This window comes from Protopterus annectens, chromosome 13.part0 (genome assembly GCF_019279795.1).
Source record: "Protopterus annectens isolate FY-2018-M chromosome 13.part0, PAN1.0, whole genome shotgun sequence".
NCBI lineage: Eukaryota > Metazoa > Chordata > Ceratodontiformes > Protopteridae > Protopterus > Protopterus annectens.
The window spans coordinates 561,626,651-561,649,494 of NC_056747.1; positions in this window are offsets into that span (position 1 = coordinate 561,626,651).

Genomic DNA, 22,844 nt, shown 5'->3' on the forward strand with positions numbered 1-22,844 from the left:
ACATCATAGCATGATGGAGTGAGTCCCCAAAGTAGGATGAAACAGGAAGATCAGGAAACATCTGAAGAATACATATGGAAATGGGAAAGAAAAAGAGATTTAATACGGTGTAATATTTATCCAAATGTGAAAGCAAAACTAACCAATACAAGAAGAGCAGCACCAAAGATATTTGAAGAGAAATACAGGCAAAGGAATCCAGACATGGAAAACTTTACAATACAAAAAATAAGAAGACAAAGAGGAAAAGTAGAAAAGGAGATTAGTAATGGAGAAATTGAAGAAATAGAAACAGAGGTCATGGAGTACCTGCAAAGTGAAGGATTCAGTGTAAAAATCTAATTCAGAAACCACCACAACAGGATAGAGTAATGGATATCCAAATTAAGGGGAAATCAGTAGAACAGGAAGCAATTGGTCAGGTGTCATATGAAGATAATTTGGAGCCTTCCACAGGAAACCAGTATAAAGATTCACTTGAATCTAGACAGCCAGGGAAGGAACAGAAAACTGATGCAGTCAGTGTTGAGGAGTGATAGACCAGTGAGGCCCCATATGATACAGCAATGGATGGAACAGGATAAAGTTGAAGAGAATGTGCCACAAGACAATGCTATAGAATCTTCTATAGAATGCCCGCAGGAACTGGAAAATAATGGATGTGCCCTCAGTTTGGAAGAAAATGAGCTAAGAGAAGAGTTGCTTGATTTAATAGACATAGACATAGACATAGATTAAGATCAATAAATAAAATAGACTGCAGAAGGTTAATAAAACCCAAAATGTCAGAAGTCTGATGAAACAAATGAACACAGTAATTAGGACTGCTCTTAGAGATCCATGTGATATAACTGAAGTAAACAGGATATATTACTGTGCAACTAAATTAGTAACTGATAAAGTTCTACCACAAGAGCACAGGGTAGTGAGGGAAAAGAAGGGGAGAAATTGAATACCATCATGGAAATATAGAACAGAGAAAACTATAAAGCAGTTAAGACAAGAAGTGCCACTGTTAGAAGAATATAGAAGATAGAATAGCTCAGCAAAAATACTAAGAAAGATAGATGTGATAAAAGCAATGCGCAATATTAGAACAGACTAGGATCTATCATGCACTATTGCAAATAATCTAAAAATCTCAGCACAGGCCGAAAGACTTAGAAGACAAGAAGATAAATATAAAGGAAAAGTACAAAATAAGCAATTTATTGATGGTCCAAAAAAAGTTTTATAGAGAATTGGGAAATAAGGTAAAAGGAATTGAAAGACCACCGAGAAAGAAGAAATAGATACATTTTGGAGAAGTATTTATGAAGATCCTGTGGAACATAAAGATGCTACATGGATAGAAGTTAAAGAAATAATAAGAGGTTCAAAGGTGCAGGATATGAAATGGGATGAAGTAACAGCTAGAAGATTAAAACAAAGTTAAGAAAAGCCTCTAATTGGAAAACCCCAGGCCCAGATGCAGTACCTAATTTGTGGCTGAAAGTATTAATATCTTTGAACGAAGACTTAGCCATGAGTAAGAACTATTTATATGCACACCCTGAGCAGACATCAACCTGGTCAACAACAGAAAAAACAATGCTCCTACTTAAGAGTGAACCTGCAAGCTACCCTAAAAATTATAGACCAATAACTTGCCTTTCAATGACATATAAACTATACACGCTGACAGAGTTTATAGTCATTTAGAAGAAAACATAATTATGGCAGTAGAACAAAAGGGCAATAAAAGAAAGTATTATAGACCAAAGGATCATTTGTTGTTAAATAAAGTCATAGTGGAGAACTGTAAAAAGGGTACGAATCTAAGTATGGCATGGACTGACTACAAAAAAGTATATGATAGTATCCCGCATTCACGGATAAAAGAGTGCTTAAAAATGTATAAGATACACCCCACACTGATTGACTACATTACAGTAACCATGAAACAGTGGCAAATCACTTTGCAATTAAGCCATGATAAACGACAAATTATTATCCCAGGGATAAAAATTCAAAGGGGGATATTCCAGGGTGACTCTCTTATCACCGTTACTATTCTGCCTTGCCATTAACCCATTAAGCTGTTTATTCAACAGCTTAGGCCATGGCTGTAATTTGGCTTCTAGAAAACAACAAAGTGCGAAGACTTCTCAGCTTTTCTTTATTGATGATTTAAAATTGTATAGCTCATCAAATGAGGAACTGAAAGCACAACTGCAAGTTGCCAAATCTTTTTCAGATGATATAAGAATGTCATTTGGTCTTGATAAATGTCCAAAAGCAACCTTTAAAGCAGGAAAACATCAGTTTGGGACAAGAATGTGATATTAAAGAACTTGAGCAAGGAGGAGTGTATAAATATTTGGAAATTGATGAAGGATCAACAATAAAACATGAACTAATGCAAATAAAACTTAGTAAAGAATACATCAGAAGACTTAATCCTGAAAACAGCACTGACATCTAGGAACAAAATCCAAGCTATAAATCAATTTGCTCTTCCTGTCCTAACTTACAGTTTTGGAGTGACTGACTAGCCCCAAAATGTGTTGGATAGATTAGATAGGAAAACAAGAAGGATGCTTCATGCTCAACAAATGATTTATAAAAATAAGTGCATACCAAGATTATATAGTCCCCATTCCAAAGGAGTGATGGGCCTCCTTAAAACTGATTATATGTATAGATCTGCAATCGTGGGACTCCACACATATCTGTTGACCTCACAAGACCCAAACATAGTGAAAGTTTTGAAACATGAGGAGAATAAATCTAAGATGACTTCTCTACTTAATCTAGCAGAAGCTTATCAGCATCAAGCAGGAATGGAAATCAAACCACAAATGGATAAAAATCAAGCAGCAACTGAATGTGCCAAAAAACAAAAGAAAGAATATAAGGTGAAGGATCAGATGAGAAGGCAAGAAATGTGGAAAAAGCATAAATATAGTTGCAAGTATAGAAGACTTCTGGAAGAACCTCATGTTGATCAGGAAAGAATACAGGAATGGTTAAGGAGAGGCAAATTCAAACCAAGAGATGGAAGATTAATATCGTCAGCCCAAGATAGTGGGCTGCGTACATAATGGTTTATAAAGTCCATTGAACATGTGGGAGAAACAGACAGATGTAGGTTTTGTAAAACCGAATTCGAAACCGATGCACACCTCATTGCTGGTTACAACATACCAATGGCAGAAGGACTGTACACTGAAAGGCAAAATAATGTGGCGCGGACTATTGCCCTAAGGATTGTGCAAATATTATGGTACTGAAGTAGCCAAAAAACACTGGAAACATGAGCCACAAAGCATCATAGAAAATGAAGAAGTCTACATCACATGGGATCATCTATTACCAACAGTTCAAATGACAGATGCTAAAAAAACGGATATAGTCATCCAAGAAAAGAACACAAGAGTAGCATTGATCAGTGAAATTGCCTCACCCAGTGACTACAGTGTCTTGCATACAGAGAGACAAAAAGTCATAAAATATCAGGATCTGCAGCAGAAACTAGAGCAATATGGAAGAAAGATACCCAGACAGTTCCAATAGTAGTAGGAGCAACGGGGCTTACAAAAGAGAGTTTACGACTGTGGTGGTGGTGCTGCGGTAGCGTTGTCACCTCACAGTTAGACATTGCCTGTTTGATTCTCAGTTAGAGTGTCTTCTGTGTAGCGACATGCGTGAAAGTGCGTTCCTTCATTGAAGGTTGTGCGTTAGGCCCGGCAAGCCAGCACGTAAAACTCTACTGCCAATCATTAGCGGACCAGAGTTCCGCTGTGGCAACCCCTAACCAGGAAAAGCCGAAAGACACACAATCATATTTAAATATGTTACCAATACATGTAACTCCATACAAACTGCAGGAGGAGTCATTTTCTGGGCACATAGTGGGTGCTGCCTGAAACATGCATGTTTATATTATATTCTGTTATTGTATTTTGTTATAACATTTTTGTTAAGCTCATTACATGCTTTTAGCAATGTACTACTTATGCTAAGTTTATTGCTTATACCTTAAATAATGTTCTTTTTGTTATGGAGCTTTTCTCTCCAGATCTCCACTGAAAACAGGTTTTCAACCTAGTCAGACACTACCCGGTTAACAAATGCAAATAAATAAATAAATCAATAATGATGATTGCACTTGTGCAATTGGCATGGCTTGGAGAACTGTTGTCACATATATTAATGACTGGACTTGTGAGATAAATAATGTTAAGCAAAGATCAAATAGAACACATTTAGGAAATGATGCTTCTATTGTCTGTAAAGATCATTCACGCCATATGAAACAAGATGATGCTCCTGACAATTTTGGAATTCTGGATACAAGTATTCAGCAATCTGAGGATCTGAAAAGAAAGAAAGGAGGAAGTTCACAACAAATAACAAGGAAGAAAAAGAAACTGAGGTATGTTTCCATTATTGGGGCAACACTTTAAACGCGGCTGCTGAGCTCCGAATCCAGTGTCTTGTCATGTCTTTTTGGTCTTGTGTAAAATTTAGAATTGACATTTCCTTTTTTAAATATTATCCAGTAAAATATTTTATACACACATAGTTAGATTAAGAGCAGAAAGACATGACAAGACACTGGATTTGGAGCTCAGCAACCGAGTTTAAAGTGCTGCTCCGATAATGGAAAGCTGTCTGAAAATAGGTCGATCACTTCCTACCACTCATTCAAAATCAGACTAAAAGGGAACTTTTTTTCTACAAGCTCACACACACAGAGTTTAAACTTACTACTGCGGTTTCAGATTACTGCTTCAACTAATTCTTAATAATATCACACTGATGTACAATATTAAAGTATTTTTCTGATAAATTAAGTCCACGCTTTCCACTTTTAAATTTACATACGCATTACATATTCACTTACTATTTTAACAAATGTCCTTTCTCTACATCAGTGTTTATATATTTGTTTCTTTCTGTAGAAATGACATCCTTAGCTGACATGTCTAAGAAGGATGCAAATGATTCAGCGTCATTTACTTAATGAACACAATCTGATCTAAAATACATGTGTTACTATATGTGGTTTTCCGCCACGAACGAAAGAAGCAATTAGATGTCCCTTTGGTAACTGGGTACATTACTCTGCACCAGGGCCTTAATATATTTGCAAACATGCTAAAATTATCACATCCTGTTTCGTCATACTGTGGCATGAATTTGTGACTGCAATCAGTAGACTTGAAACGTTTTTGTTGGACAAAATGCTCATTACTCACCCCTGTCTGCATGTAGACTCTACTGGTACTTTAACTGCTATGGAAAATATTTATTTAATAACTCAGTATGCTCTAATGGGTGACGACAGTCTCTCTCAGTACTGTGATAGCCAATCAGCTCATGAGCTGTAGACACATAGCTGCAGGCAGGTGATTTACATGAACACACTTTAAAGGAGAGACTTAATTTTAATTTTTTGTAAGACAAAGATCAAGCATATTATTACTCTTTTAAGGGAAAAAAAAGAAGTTATGTACTTACCATAACGTTCCATGTTTGTAGTCCATCTCGCCTATAATCTTGCTGGATGCATTTGGAGCCGATATTCGGCTCTGACTCAGCTGATACTAAAGCTTGAGAGCTTTTACTGGCTCGAGGCTAGCCCCTATCCCATGGTGCCTCACGGCAAATCCCCAGATCAAGTTTGCAAGAAAACAATAAATACCTATCAGGTAAGAGCAGTATAAGAACTGTATAAATACAGCAAAGGATTTAGAAATATAATCCATTCCAGGTGGACAACAAGGAGAACAATGTCAGGCAGCAACAGAATAGTCCACCAGATCCCCCAGAAACAGGAAGGGGAATGGAGGGAGGGACGCAAGAATATAGGCGAGATGGACTACAAACATGGAACATTATGGTAAGTACATAACTTCTTTATGTTATGTAGTCCTATCTCACAGCAATTCTTGCTGGATGGGACAGAGTCCCTAGCATCTATAACCCGAGTGGCTCAAGCGAAGAGACTCTTCAGCACAGTGGACCCAAAGGAAGACCTGTCCCGGGAGGCCAAATCCAATTTGTAATGAGTGACAAACGCATGTCGTCTTGCCCAAGTAGCTGCTGCACAAATAGTATCAATTGGGAGCCTAGATATAAAGGCACATGAAGTAGCTACAGCCCTAGTAGAGTGACCTTTAACTCTGACAGGTAATTGTCTACCTGGATGGCTCAAAGGTTGCAGACATCAAAGATGAGAGGACTAAGTTTAAGTTTCAGGGTTCTAATGGTTGTTTTATTGGGGGCCTGAGAAGAAGAACGCCTTTTAAGAAAGTTTTACACAAGGAGTGTTGCATGATTGGATTTCCCATGAAACCAAAGTGGAAATGGGAAATAGCAGCTAATTGAACTCTAACTGTAGCAGCTGCCGCTCCTTCATGAAAAACTGATGCTAGGAAGGATAAAATAGATTCTATCAGAGCAGTATATGGATCTAAGCCCCAATTCATAGCCCAAAGGGAAAACCTTTTCCATTTGCTGGAATATAGTTTCTGAGTGGAAGGTTTATGAGATGAAATTAGAATGTGTTTGACCGGAGGGGATAGAGGAATACACCTGGCTATTCGTGCAACTGGATTAGCGATGCTGTCAATTTGAGGGTGTGGATGGAGAGGTGGAACTGTCCCGATTGATGAATCAGGAGATCTGGAGATGGGTCCAGAATCCATGGTTCCTCCAAGTGGTAGGGCCACAGGAAGGGAAACCAAACTTGTTGAGGTCAGTAAGGAGCAATGAGGATCAAGGAACTCTTCAACTGTCTTGCTTTCTGTATTACTTTGGGGATGAGTGGAAAAGGAGGAAAGGCATAAAGAAGTTCTGGGGGCCAATCGTGAACTAGAGCATCCCTGGGTGACATCCCCAGATGGGGAATGAGGGCAAAGTAGCTGCTGCATTTGGTGTTCAGGTGAGTGGCAAATAGATCACAGTAAGGCTGGCCCCATCTGTGAAAGATCTCTTTCGCAACCATTAGATTCAGGGACCACTCGTGAGGCATAAGAATTGCCCGGCTGAGTTTGTCTGCTATCACGTTGGATTTCCCCGGGATATGCAATGCTATCAGGAAGCAATGAGTATCCATCACCCATTTCCAAACTCTTAAGGCCTCTCTGCAAAGCAGGTAAGATTTGTTTCTCCCTTGCTTATGTACCACAAGACAGACATATTGTCTTTCTGAATCGCAATCGTCCCGGTGAGAAGGAAGCTGCGAAGTTCTTGCAACACATACAGCACTGCTCTCATTTCCAGAACATTGATGTGCAAGTGGTTCTCATGGTTCTGCCAAGTTCCTTGGACTGTCATTCCCAGATAATGCCCCCCCTCACCCTATCTGGGAAGCGTCCATGGTCAAAACTGCTTTCTCTTGGGAAGGAACAAGTGGATGACCTAGGATAAGTTGTTTTGTGTGCAACCACCATGTCAGATCCTTTCTGCATGTGTTTGTTATCAATATCTGGTGAGACAATGGAAGGTCTTGCATCGACCATTGTGCAAATAGCAGCCACTGGAGAATCCTCATGTGTAGGTGAGCAAGAGGAACTAATGGTGGATGCCATAGTTCCTAGGACTTGAAGGACTACTCTGGCCTGAACTCTTTGTTTGTTTAGCAAGGATCTGACCTGACTGCATAGAGACTCCACTCTTTCCTGTGTTAGCCTTACTGACATGGTGGTTGTGTCTGTTTCTGAGCCTACATATACAATGTGCTGCGAGGGAGATAAGACTGACTTTTGTAGGTTGACAGTGATGCCTAGACTGGTGCACAAGGATAGAGTCTCATCCCTAGTCCTTATGAGTTGATGCTTGGTGGTACCAGTGAGGAGCCAGTCATCTAGGTACGGAAACACCTGGAATCCTTGACATCTCAGGTGAGCTGTTACCACTGCCATGCATTTGGTAAACACTCTGGGGGCTGTAGTGAGGCTAAAGAGCAGTGTTCTGAACTGAAAATGACTGGCCCCCAGCTGGAAGCGTAAGTGTCTCCTGGAGCGCCTGTCCATTTGATGTGGTAGTACACATCCTGGAGATCAATTGAGCACATCCAGTTGTCTTTCCCAATAAAGGGAAATATCGACTGCAGAGTGACCATTTGAACTTCGATTTCCTTACATGCTTGTTGTGCCTGCTGGCATCTAGAATTGATCTTCAGTCCCCCTGTCTTTTTTGGAACTAAAAAGAATCAAGAGTAAGTTCCGGATCCTACTTGCTCTGCGGGGACTTCTTGGATGACTCTTTTTTGCAGCAACAAGATGACCTCTGATGTTGCATGGTCTAGTTGGATGGGTGGTATGTCTGGTAGAGACCAGTTTGTTGGGGGTTTGGAAATAAAGTGAATCAGGTAACCTCTGGAAATTATTGTGTGCACCCAACGATCTTGAGTGATAGTTAGCCAGGTGCTTGAGTACAGCGATAGATGACCCCTGACTGCTTCCAGAGATGGACAGTCAGGCAACCCTTCAGGGTCGATGGAAGGGACAATCTGAGAAAGCTTCTTTGACTTCCTGATTTTGCGAACCTCCTCTGCCGTGAGGGCGGCGTCTTCCATTATATCCTCCCCCTCTGCCTCTGGGGGAGGATTGACCTTGTGCCTGAGGTAAACCTTTTTGCAATTTGTGGAACTACATTTTCCATCTTGTATTACCCTTGGGATAGGGTCTGGATGGGAGAGAAAAATGGACTCCGATGGCAGATAAAGTTTTCCCTTCCTGCTCACACAGTCAAAGTCTCTTTCACTTGGGGTCCAAAAAGAGATGAACCATCAAAGGGAACATTAGTGAAGGAAGACCTGAAGGATTCCACAAAATTATAAAGATGAATCAACGAATGTCTCCTGAGGGATATTTCTGATGCAGCTGTCCTACTCACTCCATCTGCAGCATATGAGATCAGCCTCATGGAGGAGTTAGCTATGGAAGTAAGGGTGGAGAGCTGAGGAGAAACCTTATCCATGGAACCAGGAGCTACTGAACCCTGGAGGGTGTCTCCTAACCCTTTCAGGAGATCCCTCTGAAGACGAGTAAAATGAGTCAGGTAATTCAGCGATCTTAGTGTAAATGCCACTGAAGAAAAAGTATGCTTCCCGTACATATCCATCGTCCTGGACTCCTTGTTAGGAGGATGGATATTAGAAGACGTCTCAGATAATTCCTTCTTGGTGGCTGCTGCTACCACCATAGCATCAACTGGAACTCCCTTACTAAGGAAAGACTTGTTCTCAGGTGCTGTCATAAACTTATTTGGCCTCCTCGGGACGGCTTCCACTGAATCTGGAGAGGTCCATGCTTTCCGCGTTATGACCTTCAAAAGTTGGTCATAAGGCAGCATCACCCAGGAGGTGGAAGGTCAGGAACCAAAGGCCTCAAGATACACTGATTCATCCTCAGTAGGATTAGAAGTCTTCCAATCATCCCTCTGTCTAAGGATTTCTAGGATGTCAGAAAAAGAGACATCCTCTGAGGGGGATCTAGGGGACTCTTCTGATTCCCCTAAATTAGTGTCTGGCATGACAGACTCAGGTGAGTCAACATGTTTCCTCTTACACAGCCTCTTCCGAGGGAGCTGCCCAGTGGGATAATCTGAGGAGGTCTCAGAAGAGGGGGCACCTCCAATGGAGGCTACTTGGGCCTCTGGCTCCCTTTGCTGTGGGGGTGGCAGGGAGGAAGAGGTTGATGCCTACTGCTGGTGGGACACAGGTTCCAATGGAATGGCTTTGGCAGAGGATAAAGCCTTCTCTATAGCTTTGAAAGCCTCCCCCCCGCTCCGAAGAAGACCTTCGCTCCGAGGGGGTGGATGGTCGACTCCTAGCAAGAGGAACCATATATCAGCATGCATATGTTGAAAATAGATCTAATGCCACATGTGACATGATGTTCTATAATAATATAATAACATTTATGAATGAAAATTGTGCGGTGATGTAGTTTATATACATTTAATTTCAGTATTTGACATGGTCAAACACAAAACACTGATAAATAAATTAGAACAACTAGTTATTGATGTACTCTTGATGAGATGGGTAGCTGCATGGCTTAAATACAGGACATGACAAGTATCATACAGCAACTGGACAGGTGAAATTCTTGGTTACAGTCAGGCTGTCCCACAGGTCTCTATGCTAAGCCCTTACTTGTTTAGACTGTATCTTTAAGACCTAACTTTTTCATCTGAAGTGTTCCACAGTCTATACGCAGATTACCTGAAATACAGTAAACTGATTACATGTGTTACAGATAAGGCAGGTCTAAAAAATAACTTGACTAAACTGACCCTTTGACACAGGAGAATAATATACTGTTAAATACATCAACAACTAAGCATATGAGATTTGGGAGACATAAACTGAAAGGTGACTGTTTAATACAGCACACAGTGATTGAAACTGTAGACTCATTTAAGGGCTTGGGGTATATTGGTAGGTCCACCTATGAGTTTTCTAATCGTATCAATCAATTGGTTAATGATGGCTATAGAACTACAGGTTGTATAAAAATATTTATAACGTCTAGGAAATCAAAAATAATTACGTAATTGTTTGTTAGTTACATTAGACCCAAACTTGAGTATGGAATGACAATACGGAAACCCTACAAGAAAACAAGCATGAGTAAACTGGAAAGAGTACAGTGGACATTTAAAAAGCCATCCATGAATGTGAAAATGTGTTATTATGAAAGACTAAAATATCTTAACTTGTACAGTGTCTCATAAATATCTAAGAGGAGATCTTATTCAGGTATATATGGCATTTAGAGACAACTACCACTAGGAATGTTTGTGGTTATTAAAAAGTACTACAAAATCATCTGACAACTTATGTAGAAGATAACGACTAAATTGGGGTCAGAAAGGAGAGATGAAAAGTTAATAAGCAAAAGAGAGTAGTAGTGCTGAAATTGAATTCATTCTCAAGTCTTGGTGAGTACCTTCATGAGGTGGACCCTGTTTTCAAAAAATCTCACCAAGGCGCCAATGATATATAGACTTTATTTATAGACCATATATCATGGACAGAAGTAGGTCAAAAATTAAAAGTGATAGATGGGTGCACAAGACCCAGGATTAAAAAAAAGTGCCCGATCCTGGTAGGCACACTAGTGCCAGGACCAGAAAAAATGACAGTATAGAATCCTCAAAATACAGAAACATTACTACAATGGGGCTAGGCCACGCTCACGGGGAGAATGCTTCCCCCCCCCCCCATTGTAGAAGGAAGTAGCAGTCTACAAAAAATCACAAAAACTGATAGGCCAAAGAAGAGCCATAAATATGATAGAGTGGACTGCTGAGGAAAATAAAGAAATTATGCATTACTATTATGCAAAAAGCCCAGAATTTCCACACACGAGATATACAAAACTATTAAGAGAGAATTTAAAGGAAAGAAAAATATTTCTGCAAGAAAAACTGCCAGAAACTTCAAATGAAAATTTGCATTCATTAATACAACAGATTTGTGAAAAAAGTATATAGATCAAGAAACTTTGATCTGTTTGGGGGGAAAAAAGCATATGAGGAAGTGCGAAAATATAAACAACAAAACCTAGAGATATTTGAAAAATATAAAAAAGAAATATGGACATGGGAAAGAAAGAGAGATTTGATATGGTATAATATTTATGCAAAGAAGAAAGCCAAATTAATCAGTATAAAGAAGGCAGCCCCAAAGATATTCGAAGAGAAATACAGACAAAAGCATCCGGATATAGAAAATTTTACGGTAAAAAAAATATCACAAATATGGAATGTAGAAAAGAACATTAGTAAAGTAGAAGTTAAAAAAATAGAAGTTGGAGTTATAGAGTGCCTGCGAAGTGAATGATTTGGTGTAAAAGGTCTAATACAGGTTACATCACAGCATGATGAAGTGAGTCCCCAAAGTAAGGAGAAGCAGGAAGATCAGGAGATATCTGAAGAAGAAATATGAACATGAGAAAGAAAAAGCTTTAATATGGTGTAATATTTATGCAAAGGAGAAAGCAAAACTAACCAATGCAAAAAGAGCAGCACCAAAGATATTTGAAGACAAATACAGGCAAATGAATCCGGACATGGAAAACTTAAAAATAAGAAGATAAAGCGGAAAAGGAGATTAGTAAATGGAGAAGTTAAAGAAACAGAAACTGAAGTTATGGAGTATCTGTAAAGTGCAGGATTCAGTGTAGAAAATCTAATTCAGAAAGCACCACAGAAGGATAGAGCAATGGATATCCAAATTAAGGAGAAATCAGTGGAACAGGAAGCAATTGGTCAGGTGCCATATGAAGATATTTTGGCGCCTTCCACAGGAAACCAGTATAAATGTTCACTTGAAGCTGGACAGCAAGGGAAGCAACAGGAAACTGAAAATTCTGATGCAGTCACTGCTGAATAGTGGCAGGCCAGTAACTTCCGATATGACACAGCAATGGATGGCACAGGATGAAACTGAAGAGAATGTGACACAGGAAGATGCGATAGAACTTTCTATGGAATGCCTGGAGGAAATGGAAAACAAAAAATGTCCCCTCAGTTTAGAAGAAAATGAGCTAAGAGAAGAGTTGCTTTATTTAACAGAGATAGACATAGATCAATGAAAGAAATAGATTGCAGAAGGTCAATAAAACCCAAAGAGCCAGAAGTCTGAAAAATCAAATGAACACAGTAATTAGGACTGTTCATAGAGATCCTTGCGATATAACAGAAGTAAGCAGGATATATTACTGTGCAGCTAAATTAATAACTGATAAAGTTCTACCACAAGAATGCAGGGTAGTAAGGGAAAGGAAGGGTAGAAATCAAATACCACCATGGAAGTACTGAACAGAGAAAACTATAAAGCGATTAAGACAAGAAGTGTCACTCTTAGAATAATGTAGAAGAGGGAACAGATCAACAAAAATACTAAGATAGATGTTATAAAGCAATGTGCGGTATTGGAACAGACCAGGATCTATCAAGCACTACCGAAAATAACAAACTAAAAATCTCAGCACAAGCAGAAAAACTTGGAAGATTCTCAGATAAATGTAAAGGAAAAGTACAAAATAAGCAATTTACTGATGACCCAAAAAAGTTTTATAGACAATTGGGAAACAAGATAAAAGGAATTGAAAGACCACCAAAAAAAGAAGAAATAGATACATTATAGAGAACTATCTATGAAGATTCTGTGGAAAATAACAAAGATGCTAAATGGACAGAAGAAAAAAAAAGATGTTTAAAAGTAAAATATAGGAAATGGGATGAAGTAACAGCCAGAAAGATTGAAACAAAGTTAAGAAAACCCTCTACTTGGAAAACCCCAGGCCCAGATGCAGTACCTAATGTTTGGTTAAAAGTATAACATCTCTGCACAAAGATTAAGCCATGAGTAATAATTATTTATATGCACACCTCAAATAGACACCAACCTGAATAACAACAGGAAAAGCAATGCTCCTACTTAAGAGTGAACCTGCAAGCTACTCTAAAAATTATAGACCGATAACTTGCCTTCCACCGACATGTAAACTATACATGGGAATTGATGCCAACAGAGTTTATAGTCATTTAGAAGAAAACTCAGTTATGGCAGTAGAATAAAGGGGCAATAAAAGAAAGTCATATGGAGCAAAGGATCATTTGTTGTTAGTGGAGAAATGTAAAAAGGGGAAGAATCTAAGCATGGCATGGATTGACTACAAAAAAAGCATTTGATAGTATCCCACATTCATGGATAAAAGAGGGTTTAAAAAATGTGTAAGATACACCCTACACTGATCAACTACATTACAGTGACCAAGAAACAATGGCAGACCACTTTGCAATTAACCCATGATAAAGGACAAATTATTATCCAAGGGATAAAAATTCAAAGGTGGATATTCCTGGGTGAGACTCTGTCACTGCTGCTATTCTGCCTTAACCTTAACCCATTCAGCTGTCTGCTTAACAGCTTAGGCCATGGCTATAATTTTTCTCCAAGAAAACAACAAAGTGTACAGATTTCTCATCTTCTCTTTGTCGATGATTTAAAACTGTACAGCTCAGATGAGGAATGGAAAGTACAACTGCAAGTTGTCAAAATATTTTCAGATAATATAAGAATGTCATTTGGTCTCAATAAATGTGCAAAAGCAACCTTTAAAGCAGAAAAACCACACCACCAGGAAAATGTCAGTTTGGGACAAGAATGTGATATAAAAGAACTTGAGCAAGAGGGTGCGTATAAATGTTTGGGAATTGATGAAGGATCAACAATAAACCATGAACAAATGTGAATAAAACTTAGTAAGGAATACTTTAGAAGACATAAATTAATCCTGAAAACAGCATTGGCATCTAGGAACAAAATCAAAGCTATAAACCAATTTGCTCTTCGTGTCCTAACTTAACAGTTTTGGACTGACTGGCCCCAAAACATGATGGATATATTAGATAGAAAAATAAGAAGGATGCTTCATGCTCACTAAATAATTTATAACAATCAGTGCATACCAAGATGATATAATCCCTGTTCTGAAGGAGGGAAAGGCCTCCTTGAAATTGATTACATGTACAGATCTGCAATCATGGGACTCCACACATATCTGCTGCTCTCACAAGACCCAAACATATTGAAAGTTTTGAAATATGAGCAGAATAAATCTAAGATGACTTCTCTACTTAATCTAGCAGAAGCATATTGCCATCAAGCAGGAATGGAAATCCAACCAGAAGTAGATAAAAATCAGGCAGCAACTGAATCTGCCAAAAAACAAAAAGAATATAAGGTGAAGGACCAGATGAGAAGGCAAGAAATGTGGAAAATGCTTAAATATAGTTGCAAGTATAGACAATATCTGGATGAACTTCATGTTGATCAGGAACAAATGCAGGAATGGTTAAGGAGAGGCAAATTCAAACCAACAGATGAAAGGTTAATACTGGCATCCCAAGATAGTGGGCTACTTACATACTGGTTTACAAAGTCCCTTGAGCACATGGGAGAAACAGACAAATGTAGGCTTTGTAAAACTGAATTGGAAACAGTTGCACACCTCATTGCTGGTTGTGACATACTAATGGCAAAAGGACTGTATACTGAAAGGCACAATAATATGGCAAGACTGTTGCACTGGGGATTGTGCAAACATTATGGTATTGAAGTGGCTGAAAAACACTGGAAACATGAGCCACAAAGCATCATAAAAACTGATGAAGTTTAACTCACATGGGATCACCCAATACCAACAGTTCAAAAGACAGATGCAAGAAAATCAGATATAGTGGTCCATGAAAAGAAGACAAAAGTAGCATTGATCATTGAAATTGCCACATCCAGTGACTACTGTCTCTTGCATACAGAGAGACTCAAAGTCATAAAATATCAGAATCTGCAGGCAGAAATGACAGAAATGTGGAAGAAAGATAGCGAGACAGTTCCAATAGTAGTAGCAGCAACAGGTCTTATAGAAAAGAATCTACAATTGTATTTAGATATGTTACCAATACATGTAACCCCATATAAATTGCAGGAGGAGTCATTACGGCACATTGCGGGTGCTGCAAAAAGTTACTTCTGGCTGACATCAAAAATTGAAACCATACTAATTTCATGAACTTTAATTGTACTTTAACTTTGGAATGGGGGTCCATTCCTGTCATGGTATTAGAAACCCAAAAGATTCAGAGAAATTAAAAAAGATTATATAGGAATGAGAAGTGTACTAATTGGTTCTCTGACAGAGTAGCTGATGCATGGAACAGGCTACCAAATTACATTAAAGCAAGTACTAGTTTAGATATTTTTAAGAACAGCCTGGACACTTATTATGGGAACAAGTGTTTTGGTATATACTGGCAAGCAAGAAAGGCATTAATGCCCATGCTTGAAATATTTGTATGCATGTACCTTTGACCCTGAATAGGATAAAGTGGCTATTAGAAAATAATTTAATTAATTATTTTGATGTAATAACTAGATTTGAAAAAGAAGCATTTCACATTAATCAGGTTTGTATTTTTTCAGTCTGTATACATTTTTAAAACATGTCTGTCACCTAATCTGCAAACTATAAACTATGTAGAAACATCATTAAAATACCATAATAAAATGGGACGTGAGACAAGAAAGCACTGTGCAGAATCCATTATGAGCTGATTTTATCTTAGTGCTACTTTCCATTGTAAGATGTGCACTGCATCAAATACATCTATAAAAGATACTCATGTATTGAGGTCTGCCTTTCTCATCAGCTATAAAAAATCTACACTTTCCCTTATTCTGATGAAGAAATGCACAAATATCACACCAAACCAACTTTGATTTGCTACATATTATCGTTTGATGGAACATTACCTATGACTTTTAAGTTAGCTGTGAGTTGTGCTTGCTTTATGGCCTCATGATGGAATTCTACACTGTTACTAGTAATCTGTAAATGGCATTACACAAAAATATCTTAGACATTTAAGAGACTGCTCAGACGTATAATTCATTTTATAGAAGTAGTTTTGTGTAATTTTATTGCAAGTAACCTAGGCCTTATATGAAGCTCTCTCTCTCTCTCTCTGACAATAAACTGTTAAGAGAATCCTACAGTGTACATGTTCTTTCAATCTCTGTAAAAAGTCAACTATGCTATTTCATTTAACAATATCTATTTATGAAAACACTTGTTGTAGTGTTTCTGCACTCTGAAGAGTGAACTCATCTGTATGATTTATCAGTCACAATCTGATGATTCTGAGATAACATACATTTTATTGAAAATGTGCCATGCATATCTGCACAGTATACATCATCTTCTATTTGTACAATATTTCTGAAGTCAAGCTTTCCTTTCTTTATTGCTTTCCAGGCCACCCCTGCAAATGAGTCATTGCTGACCTACTGGGCAATTGCAGTTTCTGAATAAGTATACTCAAGCATGCATAAAATACAGTGTTGGAAAGAAGGCAGAACAATTATTATCCCGATTTAGCTAAAAATAGCCAGCACTTTTCTGAGTGATACATACCATTTTAGCAAATTTAAGCTATGTTACATCTGTCCAGTCTGTATTAAACAGCATAACAATCACCAGTGACAAAGCTTCAACTCTTCTGCTTGTGATATAATCATAGCATTCAAAAATAAATCAATTAAATCTTAATATCCTTTCCTTTTGTTATTTTATCAGAAGACATCAATGCTGTCTGAAATAATGGACCATGTTTAACTAGTTATTATGTGTTTCTTATAAATATATACATGACCAATTTGAAAACATTAAAAACAGGCAAGTAAGCTTCCTTTGAGCAAAAATGTACTGGATATGTTGTACGTATTTCTGATTTAGTACATATCTAAGTTAAATTATATTCCGAAACAATTACACTAAGATTTTCCAAAATAAATGTATTGTATGTTTCATGGACAAAAGAATATTCTCTGTTTGTTTTCAGGCAATTAAAATGAGTTAATAAAACAGACTAATAAGATGCTGAAGTTTATATACTTTCAGTACTTCAACAAATAATATAAACAGGTAATTACAAATGTGTAAATCAAAATGAAAACAAAAGGAGAAGATATTTTTCAATATCTATTTTCTTTCTAGTTCTTTTAATTTTAGCTGTTTCATTTGTGTTTCTATAAAGGAAAGAACAACTATATGATACACTCATCATAAAAGTAAATCTTTGAGATATAAGGTGCTACAATTTCGCAGGTAGTGACCTATTGTGGCTTCTTCCAGCAGATATTTTACAAAGGCCACCTCTACAACATAAGCAGCTGATTGTATCTCATTGGTGTTATGTAATCATGCTGTAATGGGGGAAGGGAAATAAAAAGCAAGCTCATCACGGTAGTCTGTGTCTTGGAATGGTAAGAAAAGATTATGGCAGGTGAAACCTGTAAATACTCCTCCCTTAAGGGGCTACTACTAAAGTAAATTAAATTTGTAACAGTACTGTCTTGCTCTCAGAAATATACCTCTCAACTTCTTAGCACAAGAAATCTGGACAAAGACTGAAATAATGGAGGGGACAATGGCCAGAAATAAGAACTGATTTTAAATATTGCTCTTATAAACTTAGAAAGTTGCTAGAATATAATTTGTGTTAGCATGCATTTTCTGAAGGATATGAAGTGTGAAACAAATTTGAAACTCGAACATATGTCATTATTTAGTGACATCAGTCTTCAGTACTTTGCCAGAAAACCACCTATTTTATGAGGAACAGATCCAAAATATGAGGCAAAAGCTTGGCATTCTGCGAAATCTGGACAGTTGAGAGATATGCTCAGAAACACTCGGAGTAAAATCTACTGCAAAGAATGAGCACATGCATAACTGTAAAGAACAGGAGGTAAGCATATTATACAATCCCTGGCAAGTTCACAGGGTTTCCAGACTATGGCTTCTTGCATCTACATCTAGCATTCAGACTTTTACAAAAGTGTTAAAGGATTCACAGGTTGCCACTTCACAGATATCTCGGATAAATTGACTTCTCCAAGAAAATCTGCTGCTTAAATGAATCCACTTCAATGTTTTCAAAGTAAACAGTGTGTAAAGGATGAGTCTCCTCTCCTTAAGTGGAGATGACTCTTCTGGTTGACAGGTACTGTGTAGTCCAAATGAGAGAAAGTGGTCATGCAGCTCTTAATTCAAAGTGCTTTCATTAGCTCTCACATGTATGGAACACCTACAGGCAGACTATATTTAGCCATCCACAAGCCCTAAGCATATGTATGTATACATATAGAATGTCATTATTGCTCAAGTAAAATACTTCAGATAATATAATATGGTAGACCACCTCAGTCAGATAGCCTGTGCTACTGCTCGACTCTTTTTCAGAAATGGATATGATCTTTCCATGATTACTTTTACTCCATATCTAAACTTGTTTGACAACTACTGCAACTAACAAATGTTTTCTGGTACAGGCAATAAGGCAATACTAGGACTGTTGCTGCAGTTAGAAAAGCACCACTATATATTCAAGAAAAGATGTTTGTTTTCACTGAGAACTGTCCAAAAGCCTACTCATGATATGTGCTAAATCCAAAAAAAAAGATTGCGTACCTGCAAACTACTCTGCACAGGTGAGAAATGATATCAAGTACTGAACATGAAAGCAGTTCATAAGTCAAGCCAGATAATGTCCACATAAGAGGAAGATGATGAGTAGGTAAAATGACAAAATGGTAAAAAGGTTGGAGCATGTTATAAAAATGAAAGTGGTATACTAAGAACCCTTTTCTGTGTGTCTGCAAGTCTTTGATAATGTACAAGAAAAAAGTGCTAGATACTCTGCCAGTATACCACAAAGCCTAATGAACGAGTTACAAAGCCATACCAGTCTAGCACTGCAAAAAAAAAAAAGCAGTATGCATCATCTGCAGATACTGAGCTTCAATCTTTTAGGCAGAATTTTCCAGACAAAAATCCAAATGCGAAAAAGAGCTCAACTAGATTTTGTAACTCTTGCTTCATCGAGGCCTTATATTTGTTGACTATTAGCAGTTCAGAGTACAAGACTGGAACACATTGTGGAGCAACAAAGTCACCCCTACTGCCCAGATAAAAATGTATCACTTCACAACTCACATATGTATAGAAAACCACCTGCCACATTTTTCTCCAGATATTTTGTTCAATATCAAGAGCAGAGTCATTGAGGCATACTTTATCAAAAACATTGATGAAGTACACACACTGATTAGTCTGATCATCAAATTACACACTTACTACAAAATACATGCATGGACACACACACACACACACACACACACACACTCTCTCTCTCTCAACTGACCCTAGCTGTTAATATCTATGGAAACAGATGCATCAAAAGACACAGAAATGCAAGTTTTGTAAAGGGGTGGGAGCAAACATCTTGAATGTCCACTGTCCAAAATTTCACAGAATATCCAAATTTTTGCCTCATATTTTTGATCTGCTTCTCAAAATTGGTGGTTTTATAGAAAATCATCAGACTGAATTCACTAAATAATTACATAAATTTCAGTTTCAGAATTCATATCCCTCAGAAAAATGTATTCCAATGCAAACCGTATTATTCTATATACTTTCTACATTTTTAGAAGCAACATTTAAAACCTGTCCCTGATTTTGGGTCTTTGGTTCTCCAATTATTGTAGCTTTGTCCAGAATTCTTAAGGTAAGAAGTTGACAGGTATTGGGGGGGGGGGGTGGGCACACTCACACAAACTGACATAACCAGCTCCAAGATTGGGTAGTGCTAGTTCTCCCCTCCCATTGCACAGCTTTCCTAATTTCTGATTACAGCACATGATGCTCTCTTGAGTAGGTCAGAAAGCTGGCCTTCTCATTTCTTTCATTTTATACCTATCATTCAAATGGTATTACTAAATGGAAGAAGCAAAATAGCTCATCTCTTTTGGTTATATTTTCTGTGGCAATGTCAGTCATGGTTCCCCTTCTTCTAGGGTGTGCTCCCTATTTCATCTTTTCTCTCAATGAAGGGGGTCTAAACCTTCATATGCAGTCTTAATCTTGCAGAAGGAAGGTTGATAATTTTCTCTATTTCCCAGTAATGATGACTGCATTTCATCTGATCCAACAAAATGCACTGGAACAGGATAATGGATGAAGCAACTTTTATTAAAAACACAAATATTGAGCATTTTCGTCACTGTAAAAATGGGACTTCATCAGAATACACATCAAAACACCACAATTCTTATAATAACACCTCTAAATCATCCCAATAGGCTAATAAAATGTCCACCACGCCCATTCTGCGATAAATATTCAGGAAGCAATTGTCACACTAAACAGCCACATTAAATTAAAATTCAAATGTTCATGATATTGCATATATGTAAAATAGTAAAAATACACAAACTATAAATATATTACAAAAATTAATATAAATGCACATGTGATATCTAAACAGCCCCTAGTATTTCACAGCTTTCTCCTGCAAAAGAGGTGATATAGAAATTACTTCATTTAGACCTGGGGGTAGGTTGGCAGCCAACATCATTGCATTTTATCTGACCCATGAAATATAGCATTATGAAGATAAAGTGGTAAAGATGGAAAAAGCTTACATTTTAGTTTTAGTGAAAGAGCTATCCCGTCCTCTTAGAAACAGCTGCCTAAAGGCCTAGACTGCTTTGATCATCAGTCTGGGTCTTTTTCTTCTGTTTCAAGAAACAATTCTCTCGTCTGCTTATCACATTTGGAAACTTGCAATTGCTTCGTAATTTACTGTTAAATTGAAGAGAGTGTTCCAGCCTAAGCTCCCACAAGAAGATTTTCTGTCTCTGAAATCTGAGTTTTATTTCGAAGAAGTTATAAAGGCTTCTTATTTTAAAGCCACTATTTTAGGATTATTCTGACATTTCTGTCATGGATAACAGTTTTGCTTTTGGCAGTACTTCAACAAGGAAAGTTTGAGAATTGCAGACTGCAATGTACTTACAACCCTGCACTATATTTCATTAATATATGTATTTGATTTCCACTATTTTTTTTCTTTTTATTCCTAAAGTTATTTCAGATATTCTCTATTCATTACATATAGTTGCCAAAGCTTTATATTCATCCACAAAACCCCAGTGATATAATTTTACACTGCAAAGATATTCTAAGGCAGCTCTGGACTACTATCACCAGGACCAGTTACAATAAGATGCAACAGACTATCACTTCCTTTGCTTTCAACATGCTGATGCATTGTCTAGCTGGGTTAACCCTTTCAAAATATTTTTTATTCAGCAACATCACATGCTCCAAACATGCAAATGTTCTGTCCATGCTTGTAGACTAGGCTCATCAACAGAGATGGGCACTTCCAAAAGTAGTGGAGACTACAGAATGGTTTATTCCATTTTTACTTGTTTAGTCTGCAGCAGGAATGACTACCATTTTCAAGTATTATACTTATTCAAATTGTGACTCCATTCTATACAAGCACAGTTTGCTACATTCAAAGCCAATGATAACTGAAGTAAAATGAGATATTTATATCAATAGTTACAAAAAGAGAAGTGTTCCCATTTCACATGTGTACTATATCAATACTTACATAAAAGCAATTGTTCACATTTCACTTATATACTTTTAGAAATTGGTTAAATATAATTCCATATAATTCTAGGAAAAAGAATTCAAAATGGAAGACAAATGAGGGAACAAAAATTCTAGCCGGCATGTTCCTGTCCAAGGTAAACTTTTTAGAAGATGGTGCCTTTAGCGTTTTGGATCTAGAATATGCAACTCACAGTAGTAGTCTGTGATGTAATAGTTTGTCCATTCTTCTCAGCATCTGAGAAGTACTTTTAAGTCAGATTTATAGAAGCATTATAGATAATGTTATTTTCATAAGAGCAGCTTTGTGTCTAAGCTACCATACTCCTCAGGCTTTAGATAAAGATTATCCACTTCTTTCACTGTTTTCAGCAGCACCATGACACTTGTAGCAGCATCCAAAATTACCTGAAGAATTCTACAGACTTTTATAGAATTAAGATCTAATAACAGCTCAAAAATTCTAGCTAGAAGCAAGTGCAACATATGTTCAGTTGTCCCACTAATATAGTTCATTACTCCACAAACAACATCCTTTCTGAGTTCTATACTCACAGTTTTAAGAATTTCAAGAAGATATGAAACCAGTCCATAGTCTATGAACCTGATGAATTTCCATGCCTGCTGTGATGTCCGACATCTTCTAGCAAGCCTCCTTCTGGATATGGATTTTGTTATGGCATAGCAAAAATAAAAAGCAGACAAGACTCAAGCTTCACTACCATTTTTCTTTGCTGTTTAGTACAGCACATACTTTAAAAATATTTTACCATAAACATTTGTATACAATTATATATACATTTA